Source organism: Strix uralensis, chromosome 1 (genome assembly GCF_047716275.1).
Source record: "Strix uralensis isolate ZFMK-TIS-50842 chromosome 1, bStrUra1, whole genome shotgun sequence".
Classification (NCBI taxonomy): Eukaryota; Metazoa; Chordata; class Aves; order Strigiformes; family Strigidae; genus Strix; species Strix uralensis.
Genome location: NC_133972.1, coordinates 95,781,931 through 95,799,576, shown reverse-complemented (window position 1 = coordinate 95,799,576; position 17,646 = coordinate 95,781,931). Strand labels below are relative to the sequence as shown.

The following is a 17,646-nucleotide window of genomic DNA, read 5'->3' as shown; positions in this document are numbered from 1 at the left end:
CCAACATGTCACCAGCAGGATACAGGCAGTTTCTAGTCAACAGAAATGCTAGAGGAAGGCAGTTAGCTAGCCTCTCCAGCTTACTTCATGCCACACTGCATAAGACACCAGAAATCTCACCATTTCAATGGCTCTGCACGGAATGACTCCCATCCTGCCCTTCACATGCCGAGTTATAGTAGAATGCACTGGGATTAATCAAACCAGACTTCACTGTGTGAATGAAGATTCCGTCCATAGATGCCTTGGGGCAAGGATGCTATACTTCCATTCATTTTTGAATGGCCAGGTCTACCCCACAAAAACTGGTAATGGTAAATCGATGCAACAGCCTTCTCTGTTGACAAGCTCTTGGGACCAAGGGATAAGGAGTACAGTTATCAGCCTAAATGCTGTTAAAACAGTGAGAATATCTTAGGAACTACTGCTGCAAAAAGAAGCTAAATGAAACAATATTTCAGAAGATACTAATAGTTTATATACCAGTTGCCATTGCTGAGGCTGAAGAGATTGTCATTTAGGTCTGTCAATAGTTTCCTCCCTGATTTCTTGCCTACAAGAGCAATTCCAAACTTTTCACTCGCAGTATGACACGTAAACCTGAACAATATAATAAGAAGTCTTGTTAATTCAAATCCTTATGACTCAGTCACAAATGTAAGGCTCCCATAAGCACTCCAGTTCACACAAGCCTAATGCTTGCAGGACTAGTTATACAATGATGGCAGTCAACCCACATGCTATCATGAAGGCAGAAAGCGGGTTTTTTCCTCTCTTCTTAATGTTCTGGGATGCAGGGTGGCATTAGAAGTACCTAAATGACAACATGAACAATATTCAGGAACAGCCAGACAGTTTTTCCTAAGATTGATCATCCCAGTTATCAACTATCTATAGATAGTAATACAAACACAGAAACACTGTTCTTCATATGAAGATTGATTTGTGGAAAATAACTTTTTATGTGGAAGCAAGAACATTCAATACTTATGCATAATTTCTTACAAGGCTTAGAAAGCTTTAGTCGCCAAATAAGCAAGAAAGAAACAAGAGACTCAAACGTGCCATAAAGCAACACTTCCCACAATGCAGAAAGTGGCAAGGGGAGACAAGCATCTGGCTTGGCAAGAAGTGAACCAAATCTGCTGGTTAAAAACAGAAATCTCTAGATCCTCAGGTTTTGTCTGTAATTGAGTTCTCTAGACCTGATCTATGGCTACAGATAAATCTTTGAAGGTTCCAGCGTGTGCACAGAGCTGGGAACAAGTGTGGTGTCAACTGCTCTGCTCATTTCAAATGCCATTTTCAAAATTTTCAGTGTTATCATTGTTAGAAATTTGAGGCTTATAAAAAAGTTCAAGGTCGATGAGAGTAGCAGGAAAAAAAAACCTCTCTTTTAAAGGACTTTTTTATGGGGAATGTTAAATCTACAAAATTAACAAATATATGCAACTATGAATGAGGCCTGATTTCTACAAACAATTCACAGATCAAAACAGATCAGAAAGATAAGTTAAGCACATTAATTGTTCCTCGCAAACAGAGCTCCCTATATTTGCGATTATGCAATTCTTATATTTCTTCTTATTAAAATATTAGTGATATGACTCTACAACAAACTAGGGGTTTTTAACCTTCTGGAAAAAAAAAGTACAACACAGCATCTCCACAACTGAAGTTGAAGGACAAGCTTTGTCAACAGTCATCTATAAAAAGACTAACGCATGCTTTCCCAAGAGGCAGACAGACCACTGCAGACAGTGCATTCATATGGGTACTCAAAGGAAAATAACACCTTTACTCAAGTTATTTTAAGAGCACTTTATGATTATGGGTTTGAGAGACAAGTATAAAGACTTGAGTTAAATATCAGAGTTGTTTATCTCTAGTTCAAGACTATTTTTCTTCAAACCTATCTGATCTCATTGGCCTTCAGATTACATAAATTTGCAAAACAATTTTCCCTGCCAGTGATAAGTGAACAAAAATGGAATTTTCTAATAACAGCTAGTTGCAAACTCCCTTATAGAAAGGATACTGAAGGAAGAAGATTAGTCCATCCACCCTCCAGACCATTAGTTTAATTTAAAACAACAGCAGCAAAAAGAACAGTGATTCAGATGCAGAGCCCAGCTCTCTCTTTTTGCTGTTGTCACTACACTTTTTTTATTACCAGCAGTTAAAGGATGATGCCCGAGTTGCACTGGTTTGTCTTCAATATTAAAGACTTATCTAATGCTTCAGGTAAGGAGTCTAACACTATGAACTCAGGAAAGCAATAGAAGATAAACTGGAAAATTTTGCAATTCTCTTGAACAATTCAGGTGAGCCTGTAGACTCTGACCAAGCTTTACAATAGAATTACATCACTTGTACAAGTCTCCAGGGCCCAGGGTAACAGCATTTTATGACTCATACCCACATTCATCAAGAGAAGCTTTCCTCCCCACAAACACCAACTCCTTCACCTTGAGGATCTCTAGACCTGTACACATGAACTCATGCTTTTGGCAAATCAATGTAGAACAGTTATGTCGTTTTATACTACCCATTCCAACAGCATGTAGCAGAAGCCATTATCATTTTTCAAAAAAGTAAGGTCTGACAGACAAGCTCTGGAAGACTGAGCTCCAGTTTTTAACAGGCTATTACCCTGAATTTCCCCACTTCCTGACACACTCAAGGGCAATGCAATGAGGCGTTGCCTCTCAGGTACCTCCATCCTCAGCAGATGAGTTTAGACTGCTGGTGAATACGGGCATACATCTGTGCCTCAGTCCATTTGCAACCTCCACAAGAGAGCCTGTTGCCTCTTATAAAACTAACATAACAAAAAGATGTATGAACACACTTTAAACCACTGAGGCAAAATCCACCAGAGCTCTTCTGCCAGTCCTAAATTTCATTGTTATTTGAGGGACTAATCAGAATTTTTATCTTCACACACAATCCTCCTCTCCCCTCCTTCCTCACCTGTTATTACTCATTGCACATCTGCAGTCACGCCTAGACCGGTGCCTATGGAGCCTTACTGGGATCAGTGATCGTGGATACTTCAGAGACAAAAAGTGGTTTTAAGAGGATCAGTTCCCTAATACTGTTTACAGTATGGCTCCACATGAAGAGTTACATTGGCACAACTGAAAGGCCCCAGTAGACAACTGACTGACATAAAGACCCAGAACTGCCATGGAGGACAACAGACTACATCAACACTCTGACTGGCACAGCATCCTCCACCTATATCTGCCTGCTTACAGGGAACACAGCATACAGAGATTTTCAGGTCACAAAGAGAAGTTTTTATTAGAGGACAGGAATTAAGGGGGGTTTCTCGTTCATTGTTTGGGGTTTTTTGAAGTATTTTACCAAGTGAGAGTCAGAAAATGGATTTGCAGTGGCAGAAACAGGTGCAAGAGACAACAACAGTACCATTGTCTTTAGCTACTTCAGCATCACAGATAGTTCATAAGGTTCATAAAGGTCATCAGACTCTTGGCCTACCCTCAGGCTGATATGCCTTGAAGAGCACTATCAGGAAACAGACCTCTCTACTCCCTTCCAAAGCCGAAATCCCATCTTTTAGGTAAACTATAATATAGTTTATATAATAACAGGTAATACCTGAAGCTAGTAGCAATTTTGCACACTTATTCTCTCCTAGGCATCCTTATTAAATATTTCAGTATCATTGCCTAGGTTTAAATTGCAGCAAGGAAAAGCATGCATGGGAGCAAGGGAAGCTAGGTAAAAATCAGAATACAACATACTGTTTTCGATGATAAAATCTAATAAAACAACCATATAACCCTATTACAAGTTCAGAATAAGAAAGCAAACAAGACATAACAGAAGAGGCCATCAGTAACCCAACTCAGATTAAGTAACACACCAGTCCAATCACTGTGGACAATCCCTTTTCACAGCCTCTAACTTTGACAGTAAAGAAATCCTAAAACTTTACCAGACTTTGAGAGACACAAGGCAATACACAGGACCTATCCTCCCTTAACTGGCAAGGCCAGGAGTTTTCCTCAAATACTCAGCAATTTCACTTCTATCAGACAAGGCCAACAGAAAGGGCTTCACCCTGTACGTCATCTCCCATACCAAAGCCATTTCAGCAGTGCCCCCAGGGTACACTTCGTAACTAGGGGGTTTTGCCAATGCAAACGTTAGTGGGCTTCCATTGAAACCACGTCACTGAAATGATCCAGATTACAGAAAAATACACACACAAAAGGGAAAAAAAAGAAAAAAAAAAAAGGCAGCAGGAATTTCTGAAGTTACTTCATGCTGGAGAAAACACAGTGCAGAACAACTGCCTAAACGTTTTTAAAACCACAACACAAATATTCATTTGCATACCTTTGTCTGTAGAGTTCACCAGCAATAGAAATGAGTGATTCAGCAACAATCTTACTGTGAAGAACGGGGACCAAAATTATTAAAATACTCTCCTTCTAGTTAACGTTACATTAAGCATTCTTAATTCTCAGCTAAACCGAAGTCTAACCAGAAAGCACATTTCAATAGCGTTCTGGGTTTCCACCTAGACTAGTAATTCAGAGAAGGAAGGCAGCAGCAGAGACAGCAGCTAAATTTTGAAATTCAGAGAAGGGGTGGGGAAAAGAAGGTGGAGAAATCTCAGTCTCTTAATTCACATGATAAGTCAATCCTGCAGCCATCACATATGCTCCAATTCATTCATCACATGTATTTAGCAAAGCCTAAGAAAGCATCACAGTATTACAGAGAAAGAGGACAGCAACAGGCTGCATTTCAGCACTCTGAAAGCTATAATTTCTGTAAGCTTCTCCTAAAGCAAACAAATACTGCTAAGCAGTTGCATGTTGCTGTTCATCTAGCAAGGAGTTAAAAAAAAAAATAAAAATCATCCAATTATATGCCAAATACTCAGAGCTACTCAACCAACATCCTCCAAGTGAAACAGTAATTTCCATTACTGGGGTTGGTAGCCATGAAAAGGTTAACCAGTTCTGTCAGAAATGAAGATCCAACAATTTTAAGGTATACTGGAGCTCAGGGATATATCCTGATTTTAAAAATCAGAAAAGGAATGAAAATCTGTATTATCTTGCTATCACACAAGAAATTTTGTAACACAGATTAGCTAATTACAGATACATTTGGAAATTATAGTGCAGCTGACATGTTACACAGCATTTAAAGTTTTTCTAAAACAGATCATTCAAACTGTTTGGAAAAAACATAACCTTTGAAAAGATAAGTTTCAACAGTTCAGTTAAACTCAAGAATTTCACCTGCAAACTTCATGCAATGCCAGTGCAGACTTCCTATCAATCCCAGCTTTCTGCTACTATCACTGACAAACAGCAGCTCTGCTGAAGTTGCCTGACTTTCTAACATACACTGGGACACAAGTACAGATTTCTTCCCAAAAGATCCCCAAATAGAGATTCATTTTATTAATATATTTATACAAAATCATGAGTATGGAGTTGATTTACACAGCAAACAATTGGAAGACACAAATTTGAGATGCACAGACAAATCCACTAAACAACAAAAGATTTACATGCTTTATACTTTGGAACATACATTCTAGCAAAAAATCAAGAACAGGACACTAATTAGACTGCAGTTTTGGGGTCATTAACTTGGTTTACATTTGTCACCTTCCTGACAAACGTTAAGCAAATGTGCTATACTTAGATGTAACCTGGCACATTTCTTAAATAAATCATCAGACACATTTACGAAGCAAACTAAAATAAAAGCCCCAACCTTTTATGGAAACAGCTTGCTGTTTTAACAACAACAGATTTAACAGCAAACTGTACCTCAACTGCACAGCCCGAGCTGTGACGTTCCCCAGATTTGTCTAAGACTTGCAAAGAGCAGACCGCCACCTGCCTTCCACGGGTCACAGCTGCAATCCTGCAGCCTGGAAATTAAAACTAGCCTACCGCAAACAATTGACAAACATATCTCAAAGGGGTCAGTTTGAAAAACGTTTATAGTGTTTGACAAAAAAAAAAAAAAAAAAAAAGCAAGAAATAAACTCCTTGTTTTGAATCAGTTGCAGCTTTACGAAACACATTAAGAAAGAGCAAACGTATAGTCTGTAACTTAAAACTGTTTCCGAATAGGAATGTATACGCATGCCAAAGAGGATAAAAGGATGATAATGAAGAGAAACAGACTGTTTAACAATAATTTGGAGAACCCAGCACTCACAAGAACTCCCATTAAACATCTCCATAAAATGATGTTACAGAAAATTAGAAGTTCCTCAGTACTGCTTCCTATAATGACAGCAGCAATACCAATTCATCTCAGGAGCCGTAGTAACTTTAGAACATATATTACCAAATATCAAGATCATATGAAAATTTTATAACCCAGATGTTAAATCTAACACTAAATCATATATCATTGCTATTCAGAAGTCAGTCATCACAACATATTAACTAATTGCTAGATACTGCTTTATGTTAAATAACAGTATCGGATTACACACGCACACACACCCCCCTGCTATCAACCGACACTACTGGTAGTACACACCTACTATCAACTGATAGTGCTGTCAACTATCCACTTACGTGTGCTATAGCACAGAAATAACCCCCAGCCAACACTCGGAGTGATGCAGCCCTCACAGACCAGAGTACAGAAAGGGGTCCCAGGCGCTCAGCTGCTCCCTTGGCTGAATTCCTCCACACAACCTCTAACACAGAAACTGAAGTTCGCAGGAGTCTTATGTTGTATTTCTGCAGTTCACGGCTTGCAACGCACAGTTTACTCACTGGAAAGTAATGAACTTCATTCGGTGAAAATCCTGTATTTGTATAAGACTACACTGTATTTGTATAAGACTACATCAACAAAAGTTACAATCCACGTGGTTTCCATAAGTAGCTGGGGAAAAGAAAAAAAAAAAAAAAAAAAGACACCACACAACTCTTTTGATTCTGAAAACAGCAGCAATACATAGTTACCACCCTTCGCATCTCTGCCCAACAGGAAATGAGTACAACAAACCTGATACAACCAAAGTTTATGGATCATTACAAAGTGCACGAGCACTTCTACTACCTGTAAGTCTTTTAAGAAAACAGCACTGGTTAAAGATTAAAAGAAATTAGACACTACAGATATTAACGCCTTCAGCTTTCTCAACCAAAACAAAACTGTTACAACATCCTAAGGAATAAGCAGTACAGCTTAAAAGCAAGTGTTTACACTACTTAGTTCAAAACAACCTCTGAACAGAAAAGTAAACTGCCACCCTCCAGAGCAGAATCTTAGCTCTCAGCAGGACTCCTCACAGCTGTTCAGCATTAAAATGAGAAAATGAGATGAATTCATTAGTAAATGTAATAAAAGTTAGAGTACCAGTACCTGCTGGAGAGGAAGGTGGGAACACAGCACAAAATACAGAAGTCTAGCAAAACCTTTCACTAAATTAAGCAACGTACCTAAGGCCATACCTCAGCTTTTCAAGGCAGCAATACACTTTTGACTGATTATATATATATGACATCACCACGTTCAACAACTCTTAGGAAGTCCAAGTTTGCTAAACTGAGTCAGAGTATTACTCACAGAACAACCAGAAGATGCTGAACCTGCTAGAACTAAGACTCAAGTGCAATCTCCATTATGAAAAATTCTATTTTTACAGTGCTCTAGCTGGGTTAGCATCACACAAGCCTTTCACACAAAAACTTCAACTAGACAACTTTCAGAAAACACGGTCTTCAAATGCACTACTTTAGGGCTGCAGGAGCATGCTATTACTAGAACTTTAACGACAGTTTTTAGCTTTAGGATGTTTTTCTTCGCTGTAATCTTGCAAATTCTAACCATCTTCGCCAGGGTGCGTGTGCATACATGCACAGACCTCTCCTGCCAATAGTCCGGTTTGCTGAAGGAATGGATGCACCGACAGGTCCCCCCACCCCTGCTGCCCCCAGGAATAATCCCGGGCAGATTCTCATTGCGTCAATCTACCGTGCGTAGTTAGCATCTGGAATGATAGAAGAAACCCTAATAGCTATCATTTATCTGGTAAGCAATCCTCACAGAAGGATGGATTAATGCAACAGACCGAGGTGTTTCCTTCTGTGTCGTTGCAGAATGATAACTCAAACTCCGCAGTACAGAAAAAGCCAAAATTCGGTTACACCACAGACCGACGCCAGTCCAGCTAAGTAACAGCGGTAAGAAAAGTGCATCGGGACTTCGTACTGCCAGGTATCCCCACTGAAAACCCCCCGGTTCTCAGACAACTGCCGGTGCCCTTCACGCCGCTTCTCCCCTGCTCGCACCAGAAGAAGGGGCAGAGCAAACTTCACTTGCCGAAGTGTGACAAAACCCCTCCAAAACGCTCCGGAGCCACCGGCTGCCCTCCCGCAGCCGGGGCTCAGCCACCGCGACGCACCTCACGCTCCTGGGCGAGGAACCCCCCCGCGGAGGCGACCCCGAGGACAGAGGCGCCGCGGGGGCTCCCGCGGCGGGGACGGTTCGCCTTTCAGCCCCGCTGGCTACGGGGGCTGGTTTTTCCCTTGCCCGAGCCAACGGCACCGTCTCCGGGGAGGAGGACCGCCCGTTTCGAGAGGCTCGGGGGACTTTCGGGGGTGGGGCCGGGCAATGCCCTAGCCGGGCTCCGGCCGCCGCTCCCCGCCGGCAGCAGCGCCGCTCCCCCAGCTCCCCCTGCCGGCACCCTGCCGCTGCGCCCGCCCGGACACCGGCCGGCCCCCCCCGGCCCCCGGCGGACCCAGGGGCGCAGCCCCGCGGATCCCACGCAGGGCGGCCCCGCGGAGAAGGGAGAGGGCGGCGGGGGACGCGCCATGCCCGCGTCTCGCCCGCCCCGCCGCCCGCAGCCCGAGCACAGCGCGGGGGGGGGAGGGGGGGGGAGGGACGGGGGTGGGGGGGACAGAGGGGCCGGGAGGGGGTTACCTGGAGGCGCCGTGGGGCTGCAGGGCGCGGGGAGGGCACGGCCGCCGCGCTGATGCCGCGCTGCTCTCCGGCGCGGCGCGGCCGCCTCACGCCGCCATGGCCGCAGCCTCGCCCCGCGCAGCCCCGCCGCTCCGCGCCGCTCCGCTCGCTCCCACCAAGTTTGCGGCGCGACAGCTCCGCGTCCGCTTCGCGCCTCGCCCGCCGCCCCCCGGCCGGCCGGACCCAGCGCCCCGCCGCGGGAGCGGAGCAGCGGCCGCCGGGGCGGCTGCGAGGGGCGCCCGTCGCCGGCGATGCGCGGGTCGCCGCGGAGCCCGCAGCCGCCGCTGCCCCGGGCTGGGGTGATCGCGCATTACTCCCTTCCCTCCCCCGCGCTCCCCCCTCCGGGCCAGCTGAGAAGTTGCAACTGCTTGAGATATTTGTGCTGAGGGTTCGGGTCGGGTTTTTTGATTTTTTTTGTTTAATATGTATTTTTTTTCTTTACTTACCGCCGCCCAAAAAGCATGACCTGAGGCTTCTCCTCGCGATCGGATCTGAGCAGGGGCGCCCCAGGGCCAGTACAACTAAGCACAACAAATCCTGGCGAGCTGCGGCAGAGAGGGGCGGAGGGAAGGAAGGAGAGAGGGGCGAGGGGCAGCTCCGCGGGTGCCGGGGTGCGCAGGGGTTCCCGCGGGAGGGGAGGGCGCGGCGCTCCCGGCCGGTGCCCGGGGCTCCGCGTCTCCCCGCCGAGCGGGGCTCCGGGGCCGGGGGAGGCGCCGCCGAAGCCGGGGCGCAGCAGGTAGAGGAGGCAGAGGAGAAGCGGGCACCAGGGGCCGCCGGGGCTGCCCCGGGGCGGGAGGGGCGCGGGAGCGCCCGCCTGTGCCGAGGCTGCGCGCCGCCGCCCCCCGCTCCCCCGCACACGCCGCCCCCCAGCCGCCGGGAACCGGCGAGCCAAAGCCCAGCGTCCCGGCCCCGGGCCTGGCAGGCAGCGGGAGCCGCGCACCAGCGGCCCCGGCCCCGTCCCGCTGCGCGGGTGAGCGGGCAGCCCCCGCGCTGCTCGGCGCTGCGCTGCGCGGCTCGGCGCGGGGTGGGGGGAGCGCGGCGCTGACATTTTTGCGACCACGTCAAAGCCTGCGGCGAGTCCCTCTCCGCCCCCTCTCCTCCCTCTACGGCACGAGTGGACGTGTCAGCCCCGAAAGTTTATTTTTAGGCCCCGGGAGAGTTCCCTATAAAGGTCCCGTGGCGTGAGCGGGGCCGGCAGACGTGGCACTGCGGGGCGCGCAGCCGGGCGCGCAGCCGGGGCGCGCAGGCATCTCCCCCAGGTACGTACGTTCGCATTTCCGCGCTCACGGTATTTTCGGCGCATGCTTTTGTGTTTAGCCAACCCATCTGGACTGAACCAGGCGGTTATTTTTGTTCGTACGTGTGTTTTAATGAATTCCATCAAAGTTTTTTGTTTGGGTTTTTTTTTTCTACTAGCATGTTTCTACTACAAACCGCAACAGAAAATGACTTGTGTTGTTTGCAGCAAGACCTCCGTTTAGGAGACTAAAAGCAGTGAGAGTTTATTAAAACAAACAAAACCATGGAATTGATCCATGCTAGAGTAATCCTATAAAATATACTTAATTAAAACAACTAGAATCAAAACTTATCTGTAAGCCAAAATGTTGCAAATCCAAATTGCCTGGAACAGCCAACTCAAGGGAGAATGATACTTTGGCTATGTTAGAAAAGAAACTTGTTCGAGGAGAAAAGTTAATGAAAGTTTGAAATTATCGCTAAAAATGAAGCTCTGGAATTTGGAACATTCTTTCTGATTGCTTCTTGGTATTTAAAAAAAAAAAAAAAAAAAAAAAACAACACACCCAAACCACAAAAGCAGATACTAAAGGCCGGACTTTTTTTCCATTACAATCATGTAACCCTGACTGTCAAGGATGTTTCCTTATTTCTAACAATACAGTTTTGTAAGACACCAATGCAATGTATATTTATGTAGGATCACTTTCCTGTGAAATTTTCTCCGCTCCAGAAAATATTTCTATAGAAAATAAAAGAATCCATTTTACACTTAAAAATTGCCATCAAAGTAACTGCAGATACAGGACAATTCACATATATACTCCCTTAACTTGCTTGGAGTGTTTCTAAGACGTATCAGTTCACATCAGCAAGTCCTATGCTATGCATGTATCTCCACCTATTACAATAACTTTAGACTTTCTTTTTAAAGAGGAGATATATTTGTTTTTCCAAATACTGCCAAGAAAAGAAAAAATCAAACATCCATACTTTATCTATGAAAAGCAAGCACTGCATATGCAAAACCAACAGTAAAAAACACATAAAAATTTTAGCATCTGGGATGATGTACATTTTATCCCCTAATAATTCCTCTGCAGTTTAGCTGTGAAACAATGGACATATATGTAAAACAACGACAAAAAATCCCACATTTATAGCTTTATATAATACTGGATTAACGGTGTATGTTATATCCTAAGAAAAATTTCACTGGCATCATACTTTCTCTGTATCATCCGCAGAGGTTTTAAGTCATGTGCTTTATAGCTAACTACCAATCTCATGGAAGAACAGTAATGATGTCAATGGTTAATTCTATTTCATTTTATTTTGTTTTGAAAAGCTCATGGGCAAAGATGTATGAAACTGGCCATGAGATTAACCATGTTTGAAATAAAGCTACAAAATGTAACATTATTTAATGTTACGTGTTACTCTGTCCTATGTCTAAGTGCAGAGTTAAATCAGATTAGTTGAGTGAGGCAATTTTAGGCAAAGCAATCCCCAGACATACTCTTGCAAGCAGTGGCTGAGAGTTTTTTGGGTCTGTACAGGTACCTTGCACAGTGGTGTCTCAATCCCAGGCTAAACCTCTATGTATTACTGTAAACAAAATAAATAAGGATATCCTAACATAATCTAGAGTATCATGCTGAGGGTAGGAGAGGAAGAAGCAGGAGAAGCTCTGCTATCAGATTTAAGTAAGGAAAAGAAAACCCTGAGAGGACCAAGCCCAAATTCCATCCAGCCTTCCTTCCAGTATGGATCACCTCCTCCTTTGCCCTGTATTTTTCTGTAGTTATATTTCTCACTGTTACTAATTCTTGATCCCTCCTTGCAACAAAATAGAGCCTAGCATGTCAAGGGATTGTAGCATGTGAAAGCGGTAAGGTAGTGCAGTTGGAAGAGGAAAGGCTGCACAGCACCTTCAGGCTTTTGGCCAGTTTGGTGGGAAGCCAGATTTCAGCTCCTCCCTGTGGTGACAGGATATAAGGAGTGTTAGAAAGCAGGGAAGGGGGTGGATTTCCATCTGTTTAGGTGGGAAAGCCATGGCATAAGAAAGGCCTGTCTTCTCATTACCCATCAAAAGCACCTTGGATAGTATGTCTGTCTCTCATCATTTAGAAAAACAAAGTCAGATACTGTAAGCCCAAAGTTTAAGTTAGGTTAAAAGGAAAAGAAAGAAAAAAGAAAAAAGAGGGGGGGGGGGAAAAAAAAGAAAAAAGAAAAGAGGGAGGAGTTAGCTTCAGTAAAACTGAGCATTGAGCTATGTTTCCATTGTAGGGAAAAAGGATTGAGAGCAGCCCTGCAGAGAAGGACTGGAGGGTCCTGGTGGATAAAAAGCTGGACATGAGCCAACAATATGTGCTCACAGCCCAAAAAGCCAGCTGTATCCTGGGCTGCATCAAAAGGAATGTGGCCAGCAGGTCGAGGGAGGTGATTCTGCCCCTCAAATCTGCTCTGGTGAGACCCCACCTGGAGTACTGTGTTCAGCTCTGGAGCCCTCAGCACAGGAAAGGCATGGACCTGTTAGAGCAGGTCCAGAGGAGGGCCACAAAGATGAGCAGAAGAATGGAACACCTCTTCTAAGAGGACAGGCTGAGAGAGTTGGGGTTGTTCAGCCTGGAGAAGAGAAGGCTCCAGGAAGACCTTGTATCAGCCTTCCAGTACTTAAAGGGGGCTTATAAGAAAGATGGGGACGGACTTTTTAGTAGGGCCTGTTGCGATAGAGTAAGGGGTAATGGTTTTAAACTGGAAGAGGGTAGATTTAGACTAGATATAAGGAAGACATTTTTACAATGAGGGTGGTGAGACATTGGAACAGGTTGCCCAGAGAAGTGGTAGATGACCCATCCCTGGAAACATTCAAGGTCAGGTTGTACAGGGCTCTGAGCAACCTGATCTAGTTGAAGATGTCCCTGATCATAGCAGGGGAGTTAGACTAGATGACCTTTAAAGGTCCCTTCCAACCCAAACTCTTCTATGATTCTATGAAAAGACCTCGCTCACTTCACGATGACAGAGTTCAAAGGCTTTATTTTCATTGCATTTTGTTTTTTTCACTCCATTGAAAACATTGGTTATTTTTGTTTAATTCATGAGAAGCATGCAGAGAAAAACTTTGAATTCTCACAGTTAATTGCCTGCTTTTGTTTTTTCAACCACATCATCTATGACTCAGGAGAAACCCTCCTGGTGACCAGAAACTTTCCAGAGCAGACCAGCCAGGAGCATGGTGCATGTGAACAAGCTCCCTTTCCTGAACCAATGCTAAAGAACACAGTTTGTGCAGTCTGGTACCTTGAATCTACCTTGTTTATGTGACTTTGCTGAGAGACCTATTCATCAGGTCTACATTGCGGTTTCTTCTTCTTTGCCATTGAGATTCAGGAAAGTATTTGATCTGCTGCATTTGAGTTGTGTGAGTCCTTAGCATTCCTGCCTGCACTGAGCAACATCATCTTCCAAGGCTGGATCATCATGAGTCTGCCATATTTTAATGTCATCCTCAGATGGTTCCAGCAGGGAAGTATACAGTTAAAAAGTAGGACATGCAAGGCTCTACCCCAGTAGCAGAAACCCCATTAGCAGATACAAGACAAGTTCAGACTGAGCAAAATTTTAATTATCTTAGCAAAAGACACCATTACAACACTGACTTTAAATCACAGGGAAATAAATACCAGAGTTACGAACTCTCTCCTGTTTTCTCTCAAATTATTGTCTTGCGTTATGTGCTGTATTTAAAGGTTACACTGACTAGTACCTGTAATATCTATCAATTAGGAACAGTGAAATGAGATTCCAAATTACTTGGCTTTTGAGAGCTAGATGTTTGTCTGATGAGTTTATATTTACCATTTCTGATCAAAAGAGAGAATAAAGTAGTATTTCTCCTGGTGGTTGTATGATTTAGGCTCTTTATAAACAAAGCGGTTTAATTTTATGAATGCTTAAGGTGATATTTTTGACACAACTATATAATATAAATAAATGTGCACTTGAATTTATAAATGTGCAAGCTGATTTTTAGTAATTGCCTCTTTCTTTTCGTTAAAGTATCTGACAGATAAGGCAGTTAAAGAAGTTGTTATATAAGCCTTAAATAAGCACCGTCTAACTTCAAGTCCCTAAAAATAGTCAGCTATTTGGTGAAAATGATGAATTCTGGGGTACTGATTCATGTGATCTGAAAAAGCCATCCATTTCCTGATTCACCTTCACATCTCCTCCAGGAAAAAAAGGAATATTTTACAATGAATACCTGCAGTCAAAACATTTTTATGTGTGTGTTTTTCTGTCTTTCAGCCACTACCCAGAACTGATACTTTCAAAATGAAGAGGAAGGTAGGAGTGAGAACAAAGAACGCCTTGGAGAAATCCAGTTCAAAAGTTTGAGGAATAGAAATAATGGGAAATATTAATAACTCTCGTCTCTTAAATAGGTCATAATTTGGACTGAAGTTATGAAAAATTACAAGCCTAAGACCTAAGTCCTATTACATGTGAATCTATATTGAGGGATTTTAAAATTAATACATAATAAAAATATTAGCATGGGTTTTCCTCTACTTTGGGTGATAAGATACTCTGCTGCCTTACACAACTTTCTTCTAGACTAATTTAAGTTTTAATTTTTTGGTTGTTAGCCCCACAACACCACCTTAAAGTAAGCCAGGATACGATTTAGCAATCCATTAGTTGCTCCTCTCTGTCTGCAGGTCCATACTCATTAATATTGGATTCCTGTGTTTCTACATCACCCAGCAGTACAGGTGGGATTTGGATAAAGAGTACATATATATGACCTTATCACTGCTAAATGGTCTGAAGCACAGGATATAGCGCTTATCTGGACTTCAGGCTTCTGTGCTGGCCTTTTTGGGACTGTGTGGGTAGAGACAATACTTGGCATAACTCCTGCCTTCACGGAATTGGACCATTACAATTTTTAGAAGAAATCTTAACCCGCTGTGCAGCCCTCATACTTGGGCAACGTTTCTGTGACACTGGTCTAGCATTAGGAGCCCTAAATCACATTTACCCTGTGAAAGCGCACTGAGCAGGCAGGGAGTGCCAGGCAGCAAGGCGCACAGCATGGGAAATGATGGTGGAGTTGTCAGTGCACAAGAGTTTCATAATAAATTCTCCAAGTAAGCCAGCCCCTAAGTCACTTCTAAAAAGTGATTTAGCTAAATTAGAGCACGCTCCTGTGTGAACATTTTTGGTTTGCTTTGAGCATATCTTAAATCCACTAAAAAGTGCAAAAAAAAAAAGACACTAATTAGAAAACGTTTTTCCTATAGAGTCTCACTGACTGTCTTTAATGAGAGTTCATTTACCTTTTTATTTAAACGCAGACAGCATATTTGTGTGACCAAAATCTCACTCACCCTCTGCCCTTTCACTCTCTCAGACTCACAGTGAACACAAAAAGCTGGAAGTACTTGTTGAGAGGGTTTACGTAGGAGGTAAGACAGTCAGGAGCTTAACAAGATGCATGGCATATTATAATAGATTGTTTTTTTCCAGCCATACATTCCCTACCAGCTCAGATCCTTTAGTAGCAGCAATAAAGGTTTCAAGTCCAATTCAAGTGATACTTTCCTCAGTTGCTCCTACACTGTGTTCAGCTGCCTCTTAGGAAAAAACTAGATGCTGTTATTTACAACCAGTCTTTTTAGTCTAGAATTGTTAAAAAACAAAATGCTTGACAACTTGAAAGTGGCTACAGAAGTAGTATTAGGCAAAGACGAAAGAGAAAATAAATTAATGCATGTTTATCACTGAGAAACTAAAAACAGCCAAAAAACACCTTCTGAATTAATTTACTTTGCTGATTTTGCTTGGATACTAAAGCACCCCCCTCACAGTCTGGTCTTCTGTCCTATCACTAGTCTAACTCATGTCAGACTAGAGCAATAGGAGTGTAAGGAGGTACCTACATCATCCTAGACTTGAAAGGAAGCCCTGCAAAGTTTTTGTGCATCTCAGTTGGCATTTGCAGATTTAGCCTGTTCTGCTTGTCTCCGTTCAAGGTCAAATATGTAAGTGTTAAAAATACATGATAGTGATTCCCCTACCTAGTGTCATTTACAAGAGCAGACGCTGTGGGCTGTGAATTAGGGACAATGGATATTGGTCTCACATCATGCTGATGTTAATACCCGTTTGTATCTGATCACTGTCCCAAATCCCTCCCGTATGGTACAAAAGTGTCATTTTTTTAATGTTTTTTAAGTCACCTGTAAGTAGCACCAAATATCTGTGCAAAACCTGTGTTGATCTGAACTCCCTGCAGTCATACCATTAGCCTTCATGCAAAACGATGTTCAAACCAAAGGGATCCTGCCATTTCCCAAATAGCTGTGAACTTTGCTGGCGAAACATACTGCGTCTGTTTATTGCAGGCAGTCCATTTAAAAGTGTACAGCTATTTTCTACTGTAAGTTGTTTTTTTCATTCAGATATGTATAAATCAGCCTGCATTGTGACTTTGTCAGTCAGGGTATAAGGAAGATAATGTTCCTTGATAAGCAGAAGTAAGAAGCAGTAGCATTACAAGAATATGGAATTAATATGCACTTGGTGATCCTAATTCTAGTACTACCTAACATTTGAGTGTTTGACTTATTGCCCTTAGCATTCTGCTAATGTCAGATGTGTGGTATAAGTTCAGTTATTAAATTTGTATCCTTCTTATTGCTTTCCATAGCCTGAAACAGTTTTAATTATTGAAATTATTTAACTCAGTATTGTACTCAAAATGTTTTTATTGTTTTTCTTTGTATTTTACTTAATAAAAACTGCTCTACTAAAAATATTGTGTGTTAATTATTTGGCTGAACACATGAAAACATGTAAGAGATTTTGCTGAAGAAGGGAACACCTCTCCTGAGTCAGCTCCACGAAGCCAGGATTTGATTTTCAAAACCTAAAGTTTCATAAAATAAGCCTCATTGCAAAACACTTAGCAGGAGGAAGGGTGTCCAGATACACTATCAAAGAGCAAAATCCACTTGGTTTTTTGCAGTTACCCCCAGCTCTACTTAGATTACTAAGGTTTTTTGCTACATAATGAGATGTTGGTGTTCATTAAAGAGACCAGGTTAGAGGAAGGAAACTGAAACCAATGTTAGCCTTGTAAGTCCACCATCATGTTTTAAATGCTACTAGAAGTTACCAAATGCAGACCAAGACTGTAATATCCACACGCCTTGAAGTACCTCTTGTCTCTAATGGACATTCTTAATTCAGAACAGAAGCTGAGGGCTTGCGGAGAGGTTGGTGTGTGCACTGAAGGTGCTGTATAAACAAAATAAGGCTGTTGAGAAGAATTCTTGGTTCTTTCATCAGCCATATGTTTACAAAGACTTCGAAGGCTAAAATTTTAAAAGTAGTTCTAGCATGACA

General features: G+C 43.0%; 1 protein-coding gene and 1 non-coding gene across 5 annotated transcripts in view; one reads left to right on the top strand and one right to left on the bottom strand.

Moving 5' to 3' along the window:
* The window catches only part of SEMA5A (semaphorin 5A), a 354,251-nt gene extending 344,584 nt beyond the window's left edge, over positions 1-9,667 (bottom strand). The window contains exon 1 of one of the 4 annotated variants that reach the window (XM_074874592.1): positions 9,435-9,667. The gene's annotated coding sequence lies outside the window, so the exon portion shown is untranslated. Of the gene's footprint in view, positions 1-7,593; positions 7,749-8,949; positions 9,090-9,434 lie in introns of those variants that run through there. The other 3 variants (XM_074874601.1, XM_074874608.1, XM_074874619.1) reach the window with 3 other exon arrangements.
* Positions 9,668-14,383: 4,716 nt separating this feature from the next.
* Positions 14,384-14,452, top strand: LOC141935172 (small nucleolar RNA SNORD123). The gene has a single exon (XR_012626496.1). It is a non-coding gene; the product is annotated as a small nucleolar RNA SNORD123 (small nucleolar RNA).
* Positions 14,453-17,646: the final 3,194 nt, after the last annotated feature.